Here is a 5,422-nt window from a genome sequence, read left to right as displayed (position 1 = left end):
AAGCAACCCTCTGTGATCCAAAGTCTTCCCGATTCTTTAAAGGAGGGTTTGGGAAGGGAAGGGAAAAATAAACCTTCCCAAAAAAACCACCAACAAGCGGGAAGACAAATACAATTACCACCACTTCTTCTCCCGAGAGAATAATAATGATAATAATAATAAAAAAAATACTAACAAGCATCCCACCACATTTTCATTATGGGCAATTTGAAAACATCCGACTTCATGAGGCAGCCCAGTTCAGTGTAATAGCGCACCTACGGACGGGGAAGGCGCTCGCCCAGCGCACCTTGCACGCACACAGAGCCCAAGTCAGGCAGAAAGCCACAGAGCCCTCTGCCAGCCAGCCGCAAATTGTCTGAATAAAATGAATACTCACTCTTTCAAGGAGCAAGGGAGCCGCTCGCCCACAGCCACTTCGCTCACGGATTGAAAGGGTGAGGTAAAAAACATCAGCCAGTCCCTGGGAACGGGCAGGGTGCTCCAGATTTTCTTCTCATGCTTTCCGAGGCTGCCGATGCTGGCGGAGCCGCCGCTCGCTGGGCTTGCCGGCTCCCTGTGCCTGCATGCCGGAGCGCAGTTATTAATTTCTCCCTTCGCACAAGCCGGCGGCAGGCGCACGTCTCCAGGAAAGCAGGGATATTCCAAATAAATCTGCTAATTCCGGGGCTGAGCCGTGCCCGCCCGCCTGCCAAACGGAACTGTGAAGCGATGTGGAAAAGTGAGCCGGGAGCCTCCCCTGACAGCTCTTATTGGGCCGATCTCGGAGGCAGGTCTAGCGCTGGGAAATTCGTGTAAGCACTTTGGGGTGGTGGTTTTCCCCCTCCCTCCGCCGCCCGCCTTCCCCCCGCCAGGCACACAACTTTAACTTTTCCAGGGGCGGCGGCGCCGCTCGCTCCCCGCGCTCCGGCCGCCAGCCCGGGCAGGGGCATCCCCTGCGGGAGCCAGCGGGACGGGGATGCGGGGATGCGGGGATGCGGGGGATGCGGGGGGTGCGGGGGATGCGGGGGGGATGCGGGGGGATGCGGGGGGGATGCGGGGGGATGAGGGGAGATGAGGGGGGATGCGGGGGGATGAGGGGGGATGCGGGGGGGATGCGGGGGGTGAGGGGAGATGAGGGGGGATGCGGGGGGGATGCGGGGGGGATGAGGGGAGATGAGAGGGGATACGGGGGGGATGGGGGGGGATGAGGGGGGATGCGGGGGGGATGCGGGGGGGATGAGGGGGGGATGCGGGGGGATGAGGGGGGATGCGGGGGGATGAGGGGGGATGCGGGGGGGATGCGGGGGGATGAGGGGGGATGAGGGGGGATGTGGGGGGGATGCGGAGGGATGCGGGGGGGATGCGGGAGGGAGGGCGGGCAGGGGTGGGCACCGGGCGGACCCGGGCCGGGCCCAGCGGGGATGTGCCCGGCAGGACCGGGACGTGCCCGGAGCGCCGGCGAGGAGGAGCCGCCGCTGTCCCCGTGCTTGGGGCGATGCCCGGCGGGAGAGGGACGCGGGCTGGATGCGGCAGCACCCCGAGGGGCCGCGGGCAGCCGCTCGTCTCCGAGGCACGGCGCTGCGGAGGGGGCCCGGGGACACGGAGGGCATCCTTTGGAAGGGCTGTTCCCGAGGCCGGTCGGGCCCGGCGCTGCCTCGCTGGCCCCAGGGCAGCCGCAGCCGCAGCGGGATGGAGGCAGCACCCGCAGTGAGCCCTTCACCCTCGCCCCGGCCCCAAATGCTCTCTGTGAGCGCAGCCCCGGCTGGAGGAGCGCTGGGTGCAGGCTCAGGGACAGCAGCACTGGCGGCTGACACCTGCCCTTGGCTTTACAGAGCTCGTCCCATCCCGGACAGACAGACAGCACCGCCAGCGAGGGACAGACCACTGCCATCCCCTGCCATCCTTCCTCATCCCCGGAGCCTTGCTCCTTCTCAGGTTGCTTGGATTTTCTGTTAGCTGGTTAAATGTATCATTTTCAATAACACATCGTGGCTCTGGATCTTGCCCGAGTTTGATGTTTGCCGAAAGGGAAGGGGTAAGAGCACAAGAAGGAGACATGGTCAGCTAGGGGCAGAGACTCTTAAAATGGAGGGCTGGTTCCACACTGAACCAGTGCTGTTGGAGAAGTTTAATTGCACTCAATTCCATCCTTCTCCAGCTCTCCTGACCAGTACGATGTTGTGGTTGAAATGAGCATGCTGTGGTTTTACATTAATGAAGCAGGTTCGTCGCTTAATTTTATTTTTAAAGGGCTGGTCATCTGAACCTCCTTCAGAGCCCCTGAAAACCTCTCCACCCCTTAAGCAAAAGATGACTACTCTGATCTACCCAGGATTGCAGAAAGTGGACCCTAATATTCTTTTATACAGTAAGAATGCCATATAATTTAGTTTCATGATTGTTAATCTCATTTTCCATGCTGACCCTATGAGCGCATGCACGTGTGTGAGACAGAGCATGAAACCCTCCATGCGTAGCTCTTACCTGCTCAACTTTATCTTAACTAAATGCAAGCTATTGCAGATAACAGGTGCATTTCTGCCTGCACAAATCCCCCTTCTGAAAAGTCTCAGACTCACGGGAATGTAGCAGAATGCACCTAGAATGTGCCATTTTTCAAGGTTAATGAAGAAACATCCAAGTATCGCTTTGTTTCTCTCAGCCCAAGCTCCTGCTTTCTGAGCTGAGCCTGGGAGGGTTCCTTGGAGGAGCATGGATATATAAACACACAATACTTGAAGCAGGCAGAGAGCCTTGAGGGAAATACAAAACATTTGGAAGTGCAGCAGATAAGATCAGAAATGTGGTTTCCTTTTACCTGGGGTTCTGCTGAGGCAGAGTATTTTTCTCCCCCACCCTTCCACCAACTGAACAACACAGTGAAAATACAGATCTTGTCACAAGGAAAGCGTGAGGATGCTCAGCCTGGCTTTACTCCTGGGAATTAATGCCAGTTTTCAAATTTTTTAAGGTTTCAGTAAGAGTGGTTGCACACCTGGTTTTAATTTCTATTGAAAACATCTGATGGAAGCAACCAAGAATAAAAAAATCTTCCTAATAAGAACCCTCGTGTCCTTGCTTTAAGTAGGCAGCACGGTTGTGTGTGAAAAGAAAGCTAATGGTAGAGGTTGTACCTGCAAGTGCAGCTTAAAAGTTTAGTTTTTTGTTTTGATTTCAACCTTTGACTTGTGCCATTTGTTCTACGTGACCTTTCTTGCAATTGGAAATTACCAGGGCAAAAGCTGTGCTCTTTCATCTTCAGGTTGTAGGAGAGGATGGTAAGTGTCTTGTTAAAATGGATTATGCCATCCATGGATTCCCCTGCTGGAAAGCCTTTCAGATCATGGAGTAAATCTTGACAGGAAGGAGAGTATAGATTAAAATTAATCTAAAAATAAGCTTGGAATAGCAAATGAACATTTGCAGCTTTCTGCATCCTATCCAGACAAAATGATTTAATGATATTTATCATAGGGAGATATATATACACACACACACTACTGCATAACACTGATGAATATGCTGGCTAGAAATTGTTTCCCCTTAAATAAATATTATAAGGAAGATTATTCCTCTATCTTCTAAATGGCCATTTCATTTTTTAAGCAAAAATCAGCTCTGACTCCAGTTGCAAAGGGATGAAGGTTTTAAGTTTAATGACTGTACTGAAGAAAGAAGTCATCTGCAAAATGCATATGATTGAATCCCATCCTGGATCAAACTAGAATGCAATTTTTCATATTGAATTTTGAGATTAGGGGAAAAAAAAAAACAAAACAACAACAAACCAGAATATTTACAAAATGTATTGGCTTGTGGTATGGGTTGGTTGTTGGGTTTGTTATTTCAGGGTTTTTTTTCTTGTTGGTTTTGTGGTAATTTTTTGGTTACTTTTTTTTTTTTTGTTGTGGTTTTGGGAGTTTTGTGTGTTTGTTTTTTCTTTTAGCTGGGTTTTAGTTTTTTTGGGGTTGTTTTTGGTTGGTTTTTTGACTGGTTGTGATGGAGAATTGGGAAAAAATTAACCTCAGCTTGGAAGAGGACTGGGAGATTTTCAGATTTTCTTCTATATTGCTTTTCTTTTATGAGCAAGAAGGATAAAAACCCCAATGTGACTTCCAATGCCTATACAGACAGGAAGTACCTGTCACCTAAAATATTTGGAATAATGGAGTTGCACCATCTTTCCCCACTTTCATGTGCCTGTGAAAACATTTGTTGATGACCACTTAATTCTTTGTTCCTCAGCAGTGCAATCAACGGTTTCCTGAACACAGAGACTTTGCTGCTTAAAAATATTCAGTAGAAGAGGCTTGAAATGAGCTCCTCAGGGGCAGCTCAGTCACAGCACAGCCTTGCCAGGGTTACTGTGGAGTCAGTGCTTGGGGTCATCCCAGTTAAATAACAATGCCAAAGTCAGGGCTTGAGAGGGGAAAAGAAACTACTGTGCTAATTCCTCATATTCACATTTTACTCCATCAGATCACCTACCAGTGAGATACTTCCCTCAAAGCATCAGCAGCTGATTTCAGTTTTTAATACGCAAAATGGGGCCTGATCCAAAATTACATGCAATTAATGAGTCCAGAGTGAATTGCTTGATCAAGATAAATGACTTTACTGCGAGCTACTTTTGCTTACAGGGATTGCCACTAAAGTGCCACTTCAAAGTAGTAAGAAATTAATAACTGATTTGAATGTTCCTAAAGCAAGTTTATAGACTAGTGGTGTCACCTGCCATTGTTGCATTAAAGCTTTAAACACATTAAATGCTGCTTTTTCTTAGGCAATACCCACTCTACATGATTGGCACCTCTTGCTCGGATTACATGAGGGATTCTCCCTTAATTTAATTTGCTTTGTATGGTAGAATTGACATTCCATAAAATAAAAAGAAACAAGAAAGTTTATCTTAAGTCCAGAACATTTCTGAATAAAATATGCACTTTTATCAGCTCCCTGTGTCAGCACACAGACATAATTACCTTTAGAACATAGGTTCTTATCACTGTCTTGCAACCTTTAAAACCTGCTTGCATACAGTTATCACAACTTGGTTATCAGGAAAAATAATGATCTCCTGTGTTTGGGAAGTCACTGAAGACATCTGTAACTTGAAAAAAAAATCCATTATATCATGCTTACAAGTGATCCTATAGATTAAAACAAGGGAAGTGATACGAGCAGCCTCTGAGATAAAGGTACAGGGTTGGGGTAGGTTTGGTTTCCATTTTTTTCCTCTGAAAGAAATTCATGTTTACACTTTAACAGGCAAGGCTAAAAACCCTGAGAGACTTGAGTGGAGGATTTGCAGAGGAATGCCAGATTCCTTCAGAGATCACACATGGTTAAAATTCAATATCCAGCACTGGAACAGAAAGCTTGGAAAGCCTCACTGAAGAAAGAGCAGCAGCAGCAGCCATAAGTGACAGAAGTGGTTCTC

The 5,422-nt window shown here is 48.5% G+C and overlaps 1 long non-coding RNA gene across 2 annotated transcripts; it reads left to right on the top strand.

The window, feature by feature from the left end:
* The first annotated feature begins 379 nt into the window (after window positions 1–379).
* On the top strand, window positions 380–3,046 carry LOC111934687 (uncharacterized). 2 transcript variants are annotated; one of them, XR_015275462.1, is made up of 4 exons: window positions 380–794; window positions 1,417–1,689; window positions 1,815–1,917; window positions 2,233–3,046. It is a non-coding gene; the product is annotated as an uncharacterized LOC111934687 (long non-coding RNA). The 2 variants fall into 2 exon arrangements; XR_015275461.1 differs by having other exon boundaries at window positions 1,815–3,046.
* Window positions 3,047–5,422: the final 2,376 nt, after the last annotated feature.

The sequence above is a fragment of the Cyanistes caeruleus genome, chromosome 12, assembly GCF_971803275.1.
Source record: "Cyanistes caeruleus chromosome 12, bCyaCae1.hap1.1, whole genome shotgun sequence".
Lineage (NCBI taxonomy): Eukaryota > Metazoa > Chordata > Aves > Passeriformes > Paridae > Cyanistes > Cyanistes caeruleus.
Note: the sequence above shows the minus strand (reverse complement) of the source record. Positions and strands in the feature narration are given on the sequence as shown.